The sequence below is a fragment of the Lepisma saccharinum genome, chromosome 9 (assembly GCF_977018435.1).
Source record: "Lepisma saccharinum chromosome 9, izLepSacc3.1, whole genome shotgun sequence".
In the NCBI taxonomy this organism is placed as follows: domain Eukaryota; kingdom Metazoa; phylum Arthropoda; class Insecta; order Zygentoma; family Lepismatidae; genus Lepisma; species Lepisma saccharinum.
In genome coordinates this window covers 20,455,821-20,473,589 of record NC_139237.1, presented here as the reverse complement: position 1 = coordinate 20,473,589, position 17,769 = coordinate 20,455,821, and the positions used below count along the sequence as shown (strand labels likewise).

At 31.6% G+C, this 17,769-nt stretch overlaps 2 pseudogenes; both read right to left on the bottom strand.

Annotated features, from left to right (window-relative positions):
- Nucleotides 1-507: 507 nt before the first annotated feature.
- LOC145992348 (cytochrome c oxidase subunit 2 pseudogene) lies at nt 508-1,176 on the bottom strand (annotated as a pseudogene).
- Nucleotides 1,177-1,239: 63 nt separating this feature from the next.
- Nucleotides 1,240-17,769, bottom strand: part of LOC145992347 (cytochrome c oxidase subunit 1-like) — a 107,928-nt pseudogene continuing 91,398 nt past the window's right edge.

Below are 17,769 nucleotides of genomic sequence, written 5' to 3'. Positions count from 1 at the left end.
ATTCCTAAAAATGTTTTAAATTCTTCATGTAATTTTACTATTATTATATTATATAATATAGAGGTTCGTGATTGTATTAACCAAAATGGGACTGGAATTATTAATAATCCCAAGAATGTTCTTAGTCAATTTAGTGATATACTTATAACTGATGATGTTGGGTCGAATGATGAAAATAATCTTGTTATCATTTTCAGTATTTAATTTTTTGCTTATTTTCTATTTTAAAATTATTATTATTTAATAATTTATTATAGTTATAATAGTTGATAATTAAAAATAAAAAATAAATTAATATAAATATTGTGAATAGAATAATTCAGTTTAATGGGTATATTTGTGGGATAAAAAAGTGTCTACAAGGATAATTTAGGTTTGACATTCCTATGTTATTATATATTAACTAACTCTTTTCATTAGAAGTAGTTGTTATATTACTATTTTGTGGTTTAAGAGACCATTACTTACTTTTCAGTCATCTAATGATTCTTGTATAATTTTTATTAATCAACTAATAAAAGATTTGTGAGTTGTAGTTTCAACAATAATCGGTATAAATCTATGATTAGACCCACAAATTTCTGAACACTGTCCAAAAAATAGTCCAATTCGACTAATATTTACCCCTGCCTGGTTAAGTCGCCCTGGAGTGGCATCTATTTTAATTCCTATGGATGGCATGGCCCATGAATGCAATACATCTGCGGATGTAGTTAATACTCGAATATCTATATTAATTGGTAATACTGTTCGATTGTCTACATCTAATAATCGAAACGAGTTTAAAGATATTTCATTTGTTGAGGACATATATGAATCAAATTCTGCCTTTATAAAATCGGAGTACTCATAACTTCAGTGTCATTGATGCCCAATAGTTTTAAGCGTTAATGAAGGTTGATTAATTTCATCTAATAAATATAATAAACGTAAAGAGGGTAGGGCAATAAAAATTAGGGTAATTGCTGGTATAATTGTTCATATTGTTTCTAATATTTGTCCTTCTAAAAGTATTCGATTTGTTAATTTGTTATTAAATAATGATGCTATTAAATATCCTACTAATACTGTAATTATAATTAAAATTAATATTGTGTGGTCATGGAAAAATATTATTTGTTCTATTAATGGGGAGGATCTATCTTGTAGTCCTATTTGATTTCAGGTTGCCACTTTTAAGTAAGGGTATCCCTTATATTTGAAGCTTAAGTTCAATGCACTTCTCTGCCACCTTAAAGATTAGTTGTTAGTAAGTAGTATTGGAAGTTCTGAATATGTATGTTCAGAAGGAGGTGATATTTGATATCATTCAATTGATGATGCTTGTTGTAGATTAAATAATGTTGGTCGGGCGCTTGTTATACCTTCTCAGGTAATAAAAATTATAATAATTACTGCTGTAAATGATAAGATTGATCCTAATCTTGAAACAATATTTCATATTATATATGCATCTGGATAATCCGAATATCGTCGTGGTATTCCTCTTAATCCTAGAAAATGTTGTGGAAAGAATGTTAGGTTGACTCCAATAAATATTGAGATGAATTGAATTTTTAATCAATCTGGATTTATTATTACTCCTGTAAATAGCGGAAATCAATGTACTAGTCCTGCTATAATAGCATATACTGCTCCTATAGACAGTACATAGTGAAAATGTGCTACAACATAGTATGTATCATGTAGTACAATATCTAGTGATGAATTTGCTAATACTACTCCTGTTAATCCTCCTATTGTAAATAAAAAAATAAATCCCAATGCTCATAATATTGATGGGGAGTAATTAATTTGTGTCCCATGTAATGTTGCAATTCATCTAAATACCTTAATTCCTGTTGGTACAGCAATAATTATTGTAGCTGCAGTAAAATATGCTCGTGTATCAACATCTATTCCTACAGTAAATATATGATGTGCCCATACAATAAATCCTAGGAATCCAATTGCTATTATTGCATAAATTATTCCAAGAACTCCAAATGTTTCTTTTTTACCTCTTTCTTGAGTTACAATATGTGAAATTATTCCAAATCCTGGTAGAATTAGGATATATACTTCTGGGTGTCCAAAAAATCAGAATAGATGTTGATATAAGATTGGATCTCCACCACCAGATGGATCAAAAATGAGGTATTTAAGTTTCGATCTGTTAATAATATAGTAATTGCTCCTGCTAGAACTGGTAGTGATAATAATAGTAGAACTGCAGTAATTACTACTGATCATACAAATAATGGTACTCGTTCTATAGATATTCCTATAGTTCGTATATTAATTACTGTTGTAATAAAGTTTACTGCCCCGAGAATAGAGGATACTCCTGCTAAATGTAATGAAAAAATTGATAAATCAACAGAAGCTCCAGCATGTGCAATTCCTGCAGATAGGGGAGGATACACTGTTCAACCAGTTCCTGCACCACTTTCTACAATTCTTCCTGATAATAGTAGAGTTAATGACGGGGGTAGTAGTAAAAATCTTATATTATTTAATCGTGGGAAGGCTATGTCTGGGGCTCCAATTATTAAAGGTACTAATCAGTTTCCAAATCCCCCAATTATAATAGGTATTACTATGAAAAAATTATAATAAATGCATGTGCAGTTACAATTACATTGTAGATTTGATCATCTCCAATTAAACTTCCTGGTTGGCCTAATTCTATGCGGATTAAGATACTTAATGATGTTCCAACTATTCCTGATCATACTCCGAAAATTAAATATATTGTACCAATATCTTTATGGTTAGTAGAAAATAATCATCGTTGCAAGAATGAGATGACTGAAGTTATATAGGTGATAAAGTGTAAATTTATTTATGAGTTTTACTCTCTCATTAAATTTTGGCTTTATAGTTAAGAATAATAATTTTGAACTGCAATTTCAGGGTGATACATTATATGTATTAAGGCCTAAAAGAATACCCTTTATTTATGACTTTGAAGGTCATTAGTTTAAAATTAACTTAAGACCTTATAAAGATCTTATAAAGATATATAAATTGGTTGAATTATAGGTAGTCCACACACTGCGAGAAAAATTGTAACTACCGATAATACTTGTTCTTTTAAATTTAATGGTTTGTTGTTAATAATGTTTCATATATTAGTTTTATAATTTATTAAAATTGATGTAAGTGAGGTTCGTAAGTAATAGTATAGGGTTAATAGTGATATACTAATTATAATTATAATTATAATTAATTGTTTAAGGTTGGTTGTTTGAATAATAACAAGTCATTTTGGTAAAAACCCTAGTAGTGGTGGTAGGCCACCAAGAGATAGTATTGACATGAATAAAGACATTTTTTTGATGGGTGGAAGTTTCAATATAAACAGTTGATGGATGTAGTATGTTTTGTTTATTGAAAATAGTATAATGGTAGAGGTGGTTATAAGGATGTATAGTAGTAAATATGCTAATCAGGTGTTATCTTCTGATGTTATTCTTAGGATAATTCATGATATGTGGTTAATTCATGAAAAGGCTATAATTTTTCGTAATGAGGTTTGATTTAATCCTCCAATTGCCCCAATAATTGCTGATGTTCTAATTGTTAAAATTAGAATTATATTTAAATTGTCAATTACATATCTAAGTAATGTTGATGGAGCAATTTTTTGAATAGTTGTTATTACTAAACAGTTAATTCATGTTATTCCTTCTATAACTTCTGGTATTCAAATGTGAAATGGAGCAGCTCCTATTTTTATTAATAAAGCTATAATTAGAAGTTGGGTTTGTATATTGAAATTTGCAGCATCAATTATAATTAATGCTGCGGCCAAAATTATTGATGATGCTAATGCTTGAATTAGGAAGTATTTAAGTGATGCTTCTGTATTTCGTTGATTATTTGGCGTGGAAATTAATGGAATAAAATATATTAAATTTATTTCTAAGCCTATTCAGGCTCCATACCATGAGGTGGAAGAAATAGAAAGAAGGGTTCCTATTGTGAGGGTCAATAGGAATATAATTTTTTTGGGGGTTGTGAGCATTAAAAAGGGAAGGATTAATTATAGACCTTCATATGTGGGGTATGAGCCCTCTAGCTTAATTAGCTTACCTTTTTATTATATTTTGGTGTATGATGCACTATGGGGTTTGATACCATTGGAGAAAGTTTAATTCTTTCAGTTATAAAAATGAATTTTTATTAAAAATGAATTTAATAAGAACATGTTAATTTTCATGTATACTTTACCCTATCATGGTAATCCTTTTTCAGACATCTTATTTATAAATAAATTATAATAGTGGGCTAATAATATTATTTATTAGATTTTTATTCTTATGATCAATAAGTAGAACCCATTTATTAAATAATATAAAATACTTCAGAATTGATTTTAATTTTATCTAATTTTTTTTAAGTCTTTGTAGTCTAACTTAAAGTAATTGACTTAATTAACATGTCATTTTAACACTTATTGAGTCTAGAGAAAAAAGAAGTTAATATATCTATATAGAACACAATTTTGAGGGAAAAAAATTGTGTTCTATATAGTACGGGAAAGTGAGTAAAAATAAAAAGGGAGGAAGTTTTCGTGAGATAATTTCTAATTATAATTTAATTTAATATAATACATAATATGTAATAATAAGGAACCTCTCTTTATATTTTAAAATTAAAGTTTTATTCTAGCTTAGATCTCCCTAGTTAAATTTTACATATGTATTTGTTAAAGAGAGGGAAAACTTCCGTCAATTTTTTATGGGTTGAAATGGTGTGTTTTGATTTAGTTCGCAGTGTTTGGGTTTGTTTAATTTTAATGTAAATTAGATTACAGGATTTTGAGTTTTAATATTTATTTTGTCCGGCTAAATTCGTGCCAGCTGCCGCGGTTAGACGTGGGGACATAAGTGGAGGGTTGTTGGCTTAATTGTAGTAATAATTGAATTTTGGTTGTTTATATTTTATTTATTAGGTGAAATTTTTAATATAATTTGTTCTTTACTTTTATTAATTCTATAAAGGTGATATATTAAACTAGGATTAGATACCCTATTATTATCATTGTGAATTTGGTTTGAGTAGTATTAGTTATGATCTTGAAACTCAAAGAATTTGGCGGTGCTTTATCCTATTTAGAGGAACCTGTCCCGTAATCGATGTTCCGCGTTTTATTTGACCTATTATTGTAAAATATCAGTTTGTATACCGCCGTAGTTTGAATATTTAAATATATATATATTTTTTTCTATTAGAATATATTTCAGGTCAAGGTGCAGCTTATTAGTGGGTGGAGATGGGTTACATTATGTTGATTTGGATAATGTATTGTAATTATATTTGAAATTGGATTTAATTGTAATTTTGTTTTAGAAAAACATTTTGGTTTATTAGCTCTAGGGCATGCACACATCGCCCGTCGCTCTCATTTATATAGGTGAGATAAGTCGTAACATAGTAGGCGTACCGGAAGGTGTGCCTAGTTTGAATAGTATCAAAATATTTCTGTTAGTTAGAATATTCATTTACATTGAGTAGTTAGTCGTGCAATTCGATATATCTTGATAGAAATTTTATTACTATTTGAATTTTGTTTATAAATTGTTTATATATGAAAATGAATTTTATTGTGGTTGGTTATATGTTTAGTACATATGAATTAGTTTGTTATAGATTATTAGTACAGTGTTGGGATTTATTAAATATATGAAATATTAATTTTTATTATAGGAGATGTTAATAATCGTACCTTTTGTATCAGGGAGGATTAAATTTTAATTGAATATTCTATTTTCTCGAAGGGTGAGGAGCTAGTAGAATTGATTTTAAGGTAAAAGTGTTATATTTTTCTGTTAAAATTACTACTTGTAATAAAATGTTATTCGACTTACCTTATATCTAGTTATTAGGGAATTATATTTAATATAGCTTTACATTTTAATATTTTTTATATTAATATATACTATAATATTAATGCTTAGTTATGACTAGGGGGATGTGCTTCTGGTTAATATGTTGGTTATAACTTTATAATAAACTATTATATTTATTGGTTTGGAGATTGCTAATTTTTGTAATTTTGTTATAATTTATTTGAAATTTTATTAAAAATTTAGTTTGGTTTTACTTTCTTACTTAATTATATGTTTTAATTGGTTTTATTTTGAAATTATGATTCTATTAGTATATTTATTTAATTAATTAAAGGAATTAGGCAAAATTTATTCTCGCCTGTTTATCAAAAACATCTTTTCATGATTTTTATATGAAGTATAACCTGCCCAATGACACTTGTTTAATGGCCGCGGTATTTTGACCGTGCGAAGGTAGCATAATCATTAGTCTTTTAATTGGGGGCTAGAATGAATGGTTGGACGAGGAATAGACTCTCTTTAGTTAATTAATGTATAATTTTACTTTAAAGTGAAAAGGCTTTATTTTTTTAAGGGGACGATAAGACCCTATAGATCTTTATATTATTTTAATGATGTTTTGATTAGCAGTATGATTATATACATTACTAAATAATATTTCGTTGGGGTGATGGGAAGATAATAATTAGCTCTTTTTTATTTAATATTCAATAATTTTTGTTATTTGGGATCCATTTTTAGTGATTTAAAGAATAAGTTACCTTAGGGATAACAGCGTAATCTTTCTTGAGAGATCCTATCGACAGGAGGGGTTGCGACCTCGATGTTGGATTAAGATATCATTTGGGTGTAGCATTTCAAATTTGATGGTCTGTTCGACCTTTAATTTCTTACATGATCTGAGTTCAAACCGGCGTGAGCCAGGTTGGTTTCTATCTCTTAATATTAAAAGTGTTTTAGTACGAAATGACCAAATACTTGTATTATATATTTGATATTGATTAATAATAATTACTATTATGGCAGAGAAGTGCATTGAATTTAGAATTCAATAATGAAGATAAATTTTTTTTATAGTAGATGATACTAGATTTATTTATTGGAGTTATTTCTTTTATTATTTTAGTTGTGTGTGTTTTAATTAGAGTTGCTTTTTTTACTTTATTTGAGCGTAGGGTATTAGGCTATATTCAAATTCGTAGGGGACCTAATCGGGTTGGAATTTGTGGTATTTTTCAGCCTTTTGCTGATGCAGTTAAATTATTTACTAGGGAGCAAACATTACCTACTTTGAGAAATTATTACCCATATTATATATCTCCAGATTTTAGTTTATTCTTATCTTTGGTTGCTTGGGTTGTTTTTCCGTATCATACCTTATTATTTAATTTTTATTTGGGGGTGTTTTTCTTTTTTTATGTTGTATGAGAATAGGAGTATATAGAGTAATATCTGCTGGGTGATCATCTAATTCTAATTACGCGTTACTTGGTGGGCTTCGAGCAGTTGCTCAAACTATTTCTTATGAGGTTAGACTAGTATTAATTTTATTATCTTTTATTTTTTTAATTGGTAGTTATAATTTACTTTTATTCAGTATCTTTCAGGATTATTTATGATTTATCTTTATTGCTATACCATTGGCGTTAGCCTGATTGAGTTCTGGTTTAGCTGAAACTAACCGAACTCCTTTTGATTTTGCTGAGGGGGAGTCTGAACTTGTTTCTGGGTTTAATATTGAGTATAGTGCTGGGAGGTTTGCTTTAATTTTTATATCTGAATATGCTAGTATTTTATTTATAAGTGTTTTATTTAGAATTTTATTATTGGGGGGTACCATTTTTCTTACCTTTTTTATTTAAGGGTTATTTTTTAGGATTTATTTATATTTGAGTTCGAGGTACACTACCACGATTTCGTTATGATAAACTTATATATTTAGCTTGAAGGAGTTTTCTTCCAGTTTCTTTGAATTATTTTTTTTTTGTTGGTTTTAGGGGCTTGATTGTATCAACTTATATTTAGTTGCATAATAATTAGAATGTGAAGACTTCTAGAATATTTACATTCTATTTTATGTTTTCAAGACATACACTTAAAATTTCAGTCAAGAAGTCATTTTTTTAAAATTTTATCTCATAGTAGTAGGGTTGCCCGGGATATAATGAAGTATATAAAATATATAATTGTTAATACTTGCCCAGTAGTAATATACGGAGTTTCTACAGGTCGGGCTCCGATTCAGGTTAATAAAATAAAGGTTGCAAATATTAATCAAAATAGTACTTGATTTAAAGGGTAAAATTGTAGTCAACGAAAATTTCTTTTATGATGTATTGGTATAATAAATAAAATTATAATAGATAATACTAGTGCTACTGCTCCTCCAAGTTTATTTGGAATGGATCGTAGAATGGCATATGCAAATAGAAAGTATCATTCTGGCTGAATGTGTACAGGGGTTACTAGCGGATTTACAGGGGTAAAATTTTCAGGGTCTCCTAGGGTTGTTGGAAATATTAATGAGAGTTGTATTAATCTTAAAATTATAAGTATAAACCCTAATATGTCCTTTATGGAGAAGTATGGATGGAATGGAATTTTATCCATGTTGCTATTAATAGATAGTGGATTATTAGATCCGGTTTGATGCAAAAAAGTAAATGAACTATGGATATTGCTATTAAAATAAATGGTAATAAAAAATGGAAGGCGAAGAATCGAGTCAGTGTGGCACTATCTACTGCAAATCCACCTCAAATTCATTGAACTAATATAGTTCCTAAATATGGAATTGCCGAGAGTAAGTTAGTAATTACTGTATCACCTCAAAATGATATTTGACCTCATGGTAGTACATACCCAACAAATGCTGTTGCTATTGTTGCTAATATAATTATAACTCCAATAGATCATGTGTGAAAATATAAGTAGGATCCATAATATATCCCTCGTCCAACATGTATATATATACAAATAAAGAATATGGAGGCTCCATTAGCATGAATAGTTCGTAATATTCATCCATAGTTTACATCTCGGCAGATGTGTATTACTCTAGAAAAGGCTAAATCTGTTCTTGAAATATAATGTATTGCTAAAAAAAGACCTGTTAAGATTTGGATTGAGAGACACATTCCTATAAGTGAGCCAAAATTCCATCAATATGAAATATTTAGTGGGGCTGGTAAGTCCACTAATGCATTATTTGCTAGTTTAAGTAGGGGGTGATAAATCCGTGCTGGCTTTGTCATTTGTAATTATTTAATTATTTTTAGAGGACCATGTGAAAGTCTAGTAATTTTTACAATTGCAATTAATGTAATAAATAAATATACTACTGTTATAGTAGTTATTATTATAATGGATTCGTTATATAATTTTATTCCTGGCAGGGGGGTGGTATTTCTTCAGGTTGTATAGGTATCCATATTTTGTAATATTGAGGGGGCTAATAATGGATCTATCATTATTAATATAAATAAACATAATAATATTAGGGTTATACCCAAAACCAATATTTTTATGCTTATTTTGAATATTTCATTTGGTGTAAGTCTTGTTGTATAAATAAATAGGACTAATATTCCTCCTAAAATACTAGAAATAATACATAGGAAAGTCATGTGGATTTTAGGAATGTTGATATTGTTAGGCATGCAGTAATAGTTTGTATAATTAGTATAACCCCTATAGATAGCGGATGTTTTATATATAATATTATTAGTGCTAATAATAATATAATGGTAATTAGTATTAATTGTATTTTAATATCAAGGAGTAGTTTAATAAAAATATTGGCTTTGGGAGCTAATGATGATATAATTATATCTTCCTTGATGTTTTTAGATTTATTAATTCATTTATGATTTACAAGACCATTGTTTTTATTAAACTATAAAAACTTATGTTAAGCATATTATTTATATTAATTATTTTATTTATTAGATTTTTGTGTTTTATTTCTCAACGTAGGCATTTATTAGTAACTCTATTAAGACTTGAATTTATTGTATTATCCTTATATGTATATATAACTTATTATTTTATTAATAATCAGGAAGAAGCTTATTTTTGTTTATTATTTATTTCATTTTGTGTATGTGAGGGGGCTCTTGGTTTATCTGTTATAGTATCAGTTACACGTACTCACGGTAATTATTACTTTAATTCTTTTGTATTGTTAAAATGTTAAAATATATTTTTTATTTTATATTTTTAATCCTTTTGAGATTTAATAGTTCTTTATGAATGGTGGTTCAAATTTCTATTGTTTTTGGTTGTTTTTTGTTTTTATTAATAGTGTGATTTGGTATTGGAGTGTGGGGGGCTGGTTATTTTATTGGATTAGATGTAATGTCTTATTCTTTAATTTTGCTTAGTATTTGAATTATTTTTTAATAATAGTGGCTAGAAATAGTATTATATCTATTCATTTTTATCCTTGTTGATTTATGTTTTTGTTAATTATTTTATTATTATTATTAATATTAACTTTTATAAGAATATTTTTTTTTTATTTTATTTGTTTTTGAGGGATCATTAGTACCTACTTTATTTTTAATTTTAGGGTGAGGGTATCAACCAGAGCGAGTACAAGCGGGGGTATACTTACTTTTTTATACATTACTTGCTTCTTTACCTCTTTTGGTTGGTATTTTTATGATAAATTATAAGGTGGGTGGTCTATATATATATATATTTAGATATATCAATATTAATATAAATTATTTTGTTTGATATGTTAGAATGGTGTTTGCTTTTTTAGTAAAAATACCTATGTTTTTGGTTCATTTGTGATTACCTAGGGCTCATGTTGAGGCTCCAGTTAGTGGGTCTATAATTTTGGCAGGAATTTTATTAAAGCTTGGGGGATATGGGATTTTGCGAATTATTTCTTGTATCGAGAGATTAGCTATTAAATATAATATTTTTTGATTTGGTATTAGAATTGTTGGAATTTGAATAATTAGTCTTGTTTGTATACGTCAAATTGATTTAAGGGCCTTGGTTGCGTATTCATCTGTAGCACACATAGGACTTGTTTTAATAGGGATTATAACTATAGGAGCATGAGGGATAAATGGTGGTCTTACTTTAATAGTAGCACATGGCCTTTGTTCTTCTGGGATATTTTGTCTAGTAAATATTACTTATGAACGATTAGGTAGTCGTAGTATACTAATTAATAGGGGAATAATTAATTATATTCCTAGATTATCTTTGTGATGATTTATATTAAGAATTACTAATATGGCTGCCCCTCCTTCTATTAACTTGCTGGGTGAAATTAGTTTATTAAATAGAATTATTGGGTGATCTTATTTTAGTTTTGTGGGTGTTGCATTACTTTCTTTTTTAAGTGCTGGTTATACTTTATATTTATATTCTTATACTCAGCATGGAATATATTATTCAGGTGTATTTTCTTGTTGAAGAAGTAATATTCGTGAATATTTATTATTATTTTGTCATTTATTTCCATTAAATTTTTATTTTTTGTTCTCCAATATTTCATTGAATTTAAAGTATTTAAGTAGTTTAAATAGAATAGTAAGTTGTGGCCTTAGTGGTAACTAAAAGTTCTTAAATCAATGGTTTTTAATTTTTTTATTACAAGTATAGTATCAATTATTTTATTGATTAGTAGAATAATTTTATTGTTATTAGGGATAATATTTTTAATTAAGGATATTACGATTTTTAATGAGTGAAATATTGTTAATTTGAATAGTTCTAGCATTATTATAACAATATTATTCGATTGAATATCTTTAATTTTTATAGGCTTAGTTATATATATCTCTTCTATGGTTATTAATTATAGAGGTTCTTATATGGAGGGAGACTATAATATAAATCGATTTATTATTTTAGTCTTATTATTTGTTGGATCTATAATGTTTTTAATTATTTCTCCTAATATTATTAGAATTATTTTAGGATGGGATGGGCTAGGATTAGTTTCTTACTGTCTAGTAATTTATTATCAGAATGTTCGTTCCTATTCTGCTGGGATATTAACTGCTCTGTCCAACCGAATTGGTGATGTATTTATTTTATTATCTATTGCTTGAATATTAAACTATGGTAGATGAAATTAAATTTGTTATTTATGATTAGTTTCTGATTTTGATATAATATTAATTACTAGATTTATTATTATTGCTGTAATAACAAAGAGTGCACAAATTCCGTTTTCTGCGTGGTTGCCGGCGGCTATAGCTGCACCAACCCCAGTTTCTGCATTAGTTCATTCTTCTACTTTGGTTACTGCTGGGGTTTATTTATTAATTCGTTTTGGAGATATATTGATATATACTGTTTTTGGTAGGGTACTTTTATTATTATCTGGGCTAACTATATTTATAGCAGGGGTTGGTGCTAATTTTGAATATGATTTAAGGAAAATTATTGCTTTATCTACATTAAGACAACTTGGGTTAATAATATTAACATTATCTATGGGATTAAAGGAGTTATCATTTTTTCACTTGTTGACACACGCTATATTTAAGTCTTTATTGTTTTTATGTGCTGGTGTAGTAATTCATATTATAGGGGATGTTCAGGATATCCGTTGTATGGGGGGATTAATTAATAAAATACCAATGACTATTTCTTGTATAATAGTTTCTAGTCTTGCTCTATGTGGAATACCATTTTTGGCTGGATTCTATTCTAAGGATTTAATTTTGGAAATATTAAGTATATCTTCTTTTAGTTTAGTAATATTTGTTTTATTATGAATTTCTACGGGTATAACCATAGCTTATAGTTTTCGATTAAATTATTATTTAGCTGGTAAATCTTATAGAGGTACATCATTTCAATTCTTTTCTGATGATGGGGGGTGGGGTATATTTAAGGGCATATTGGGCTTATTATTGTTATCTGTTGTAGGTGGTTCTGGGTTAATATGATTAGTTTTTCCTTCTGTTTTTGTTGTTATTATCCCCCTTAATTTGAAAATAGGGGCAGTTATTTGTATTTTATTGGGGGATGAATTGGATATAATATTACATCTTTTTTGTTCGAAGTTTATCCACTTTTTAATAATAAAATAATATACTATTTATTAGGAGGAATATGATTTTTACCTTATTTATCCTCTGGTGGATTAACTATAAACTATAGGTGCTTTCCGGTGAAGGTACCCTTAAAATATACAGCGTAAAAGGCTACGACTCGTTTTTAAAAATATCAGGTACCTTCGCGGTGAAAGCACCTGTAGGGTACCCCAATTCTTCCTAATGATCCAGCTTCCCCATTGTCCTACTACTCAATTTTTAATGTCGTTCAAGCTTTGCAGTATTTATAAATTAATAATGCTGTTTAAATCGAAATAAGTTGCTGCCGATGAACTAGTTGGATTGTAATTGCTACCAGTAATATCAGTCAGATTAAAGTCCCCATTTATCAGAAGTTTAGCGTCACCAGGTTGACAGTGCATTTCTATGAACCTAAATAATAAAATGTATGTGTCTTTGTTACTACAAGGTGATATGTAACAACGCAAATATTAACAGTCCATAATCCGTTTAACCATAGTTTAATCAAAATGCAGTCTATATTCGGATGTAAACACGGCGAACCTATTAATTCACTCTTGACGTTTGATTTATCTTGTTTTGGTTCTGAGACCCCTAACCTTTCGGAAACATAATTGAAACAACGAAGTGTCAAGATCTGTTGAAATACATTTGGAGTTGCCGGTACTTACTTGACCGTTATTTTTGGTGAAATCTCTTTTGTCACAGGGTTTGCTCACCTCTAGCCTGGTACGTAGAGGGATATCTTCTATTGTGCCTCGGTGGTAAGTTACTGTGACTCGTTGAGGGAGGGTAAGGATTGATTACAACATCACGAAATGGTCGCCAGGCACTTTTTTCTACAGATATAATTTTCTTTTCAAACTCTGTGTATTGCAACATCTGTCTGATCTGAGGCCCAGTGAACCCCACCAAATACCTTTGCGTCAAATAAACGTGGAAACATGGAGCGTATATATTGCAAAGCACTTGATTGTTCATCCAAGGCTTTCACAAACTGTTTAGCTTTTCGCAATTTAATTTGGAGACGAGGCAGTATGATCTCTCTTCCAATCAACAAGAGATTCATATAGGACATCTGTTGTTCTGGAACAAATTCGTTCCGCAAAGGCCACTGTCATTGGATATAGTGTTGCCCAGTTGCGCGACTGTTCAACACACAGAGGAAGCATATATAATTTGTTTGGTTTGATTGGAGTTGGTGTTTTAAGTCCACTTTATGCGCAGTAAGGCTAATCGAGACTGGACCTACGGTTTAAAGTGGGATCCGAACCAATGTGTCTCCACCGGGTATCGAACCCAGGACACCTTCATTACAAAGCGAAGACGCTACCACTGCGACATCGGGGAGGCCTGATAGATTCTTTGTGAGTAAAAACCCTTGCATCTTGAAATCACCACAAATATCCCACTCATAGCGATCGTACTTGCTCTTTTCCAGCAGCTGTTTAACATTGCCGTAGTTCTTTTTTAATAGAACAGAGTAGAAAACAGGAAGAGAGAGAAATTTGTTGCCATTATGCAGCAACACGGCTTTCATACTGCTAATTTAGCTATCTATGAGAAGACGCCACTTAGCGGAATTGTGCGATATTCCAATTTCATCAAACAGGCTACTGATCTCATTGCAGTATGCGAATGTCGCGTCCCGTTTCCAATATTTTGTGATCTTGCAGCTGCTATCCACTAAATTCCACTCTTGGAGTCGACATGCAAGGATCTCTGCTTTCGATTTTGGTCAGTCCAGATCACGAATCATGTCATCGAGTTCCAGAGTTGGAAAATAAGGTTTCTTGGAATAATCATCATAGTCACTGTCAGTGTCACTGTCGGACACAGGTACATGCCGCATTAGTGATGCAGAGTCTTCTGTGTAAGAGCAGGTTGTTCCGGAAAATGCAAATCAGGGCCATGTGGCATAGGAACAATTGACGATGGGATATCTGGATACTGGATTCTATTTTTATGTTTTCGATACTTCAACGATGACAAATCTACCATGCAAAAGTAGCAATTGTCATGGTGGTTGTTTGGCTAACTTCGAATTCTGGGAACTGCAAGAGGCATGCTTTCCGTCATCTGCGCAGCTATCCTTCTAAAGGTGATTTACAGGAACCCGAGATGACCTGTGGAGCCCACGATTCGTCCTGGTCGCCCATCGGCACTCCAAAGTAAGCATTATACGCAGTGTAATACCTGGTGCCAGGTGTAATGCAATGCTTCAGGAGAAGGAATCAGGCGAGCTCTTACAACTACCTGTGGAAGCCATGCCTATTGATTTAATCTGAAACGTATAGTTTCTGTTGCTGAGCAGACAATATGTGAAGTAGGAACCCATGTCCGGAAACGTACCATTTCCGTGATATATCCAAGACAATGTGTCGGATGTTCCTGTGTTGGTATACATCCTGATAGGCAGTACATAACGTCAGAAAGTCACCTGATGGCACGTGACGTCTACCCTGCAGCGGTATCGTGCTTCGAGCCTTATTCACGTGGCTGTGAATCTCTGATTAACATGGTTGAGTAAACGATCATCAGGGACATGATCCTTGTGTATGATGCAGCGAAAGGGAATTGAAGAGTTATTCGTCGGCTGTATTAAGAGCGTTATCCACAACGTGCCACCCCATCGCATACCATTTTGACAGCATACGCAACGGTCCGAGACCGAAGTACATTCACTGCCGACAAGAAGGACTGTGGTGCTCCAATGAGACGCCGAACGCCCGAATTGGTAGAGGCTGTACTGCACCACATTGAACTGAACCCGTCAACAAGTACGCAAACAATTGCGCGTGCATTGTGTGTTTCTCGAAGTATCGTGTTGGAGGTTCTGCATGAGCAACAACTACATCCTAACCACTGTGGTAAAATGGGACTGTAAACTATATATTTATCCCGTTTCACCACATTCTTTGCTCAACTCTGTATGTTGAAAGGAAATAAGCCCATTGCCTTGCTATTATTTCAGTGCAAATAAATACTCTGCTCTCAGAGGTTTGCTCGGGATTGACCCTGTTGCCACCTGGTGAGTTTTTGGGGCAGATTTCCTTGTACCGCGAGTCGGAAGAAACACTTCCTGCTGCGACCTAGATTGAGTTACCTTGTGTTCAACAGCCTGCCTTCCTGGACGCGATACCCGCCCGAAGCAATGGGGTGTGATTAGGTCAATTTTCCCCGAACACCTGGGACTCGTCACGAATGTTTTGGAAGGTTTCAGTTAAGTGGAATCAAACGTGGGCTAGTAAAAATAGTAGTTATACCAAATATTTAATTTATTGGTTTTGTATTTTCTTGTTTAAAATTGTTCAAAACTTTCTTCTTGACACCATTACCTTTCATCTCCATTTCCAGGTTGTGACGTTTCTGTTCTTCCAATTCCGCCTTGTTCTTTTTCCAGCAGATTACGATTTTTGCTATGGCTGCGCTACCACCTGCCAAACTACCTATGGCACCCAAAGCCGCTAGAATTACTGGAATTCTGAATTTGAAACCTCCCGTGTGTGTGTGTGTTTTTTTTTTCTCGAACGCTGAAATCTTTTTAATTGAAGAGTGCTGAGCAACATTTTCATTCCGTGCCCTTTGGACAAGCAAGAACGTTTCTTTTGGCTTTGTTTCTTGGTGAGTAAACCGTCAAGGGCACCCAGATTTTTGAGATTCGATTACGGTACTAGGTAAACTACACCCTTGGGCTTCATGATGACGCTATGTTATTTATATATATATATACTCTCTGAAAACTTTTTCTTTGTCTCATTCATATCACGTGATATTTTTTATTTTATTTTTGACAATCGGTCATTTATATATATATATATATATTCCGGGAAAACTTTTATTTGTCTCACTAGTTTCAAGTGATAATTTTTATTTTATTTTTGACAATCGGTTATTTATATATCGTGGGAGTCGAAGAGGAAAGTTCGTGCTTGTGACAACGCGATGAGGTGTGCGAAGATGCTACCTGTTTCTATGTTGGACCTATTACAATCGCCGGTGTATCGTCTCATTCCTTGTCTGGCCTTGTGAAGCTCGTTCATTCTATCGTCCAATTGTTTTCCCTGCAGCCCGAAAAAAGGCGTCGAGTTTTTTGTGCCGCGTATTTTCCGAAGGTGGTCCATGAGAACCATTTTGTACTCTTGATGAAATTCGTGCTTTATTTTTAACAATTCGATGTTCCTGTAACTTTATCGAAAAAGAATGTAAATGTGTTATACAACAGTATGGAAGGAAGTTGTGTCATTTTTTAGGGGTGTTATTTATAGCCTTCATCCCCATTTTCGTTTTGTGTTCATGGCGATGGTCGTGTCTAAAGCTGCAACCCGTTCACCCAGAGAACCGTCCCTGCTGCTGAATCTCCCGAATGCTGCATGTTCCAATTTTCTATCTTCTTCGTGACGTGCATCTAGATTTGTTTGAGTGTTGTAAGCAATGTCGTGATCTTAGCCTAATTGCGCATAAAGTGGACTTAAAAAAACAACACCAAACACCGATGTCGTGATCTTTGCATGTGGCGTCCAACGGATTCACTCCCGGATTCACTCGTTGTTAAGGTTACGATTACCTGCATTTTTTCGCCTCCTATGGGAAGTAAACGATCCACGAGTTTCCTAACTTCGTCAATCCACATAATTTCCGTCGGTAGGATGTTGTAGCGTTTGACGCCGCTTCCACTTTTTATAACGTTCCAAATAGGTTTGTTGAGATTTCTGTATTTTTCTCCTCTGCTGGATTTGCCAGATTTCTCAGTGGCGTCGATGTTTTGATACATAACATCCGACAATATTAAAATGTCCGCATGTCCGTGTAACATTGATAATCTTCGTCCGTGTAATCTTTCGGATAATTTTTTTGTGATGAGTTCCTAAAGTCCAACC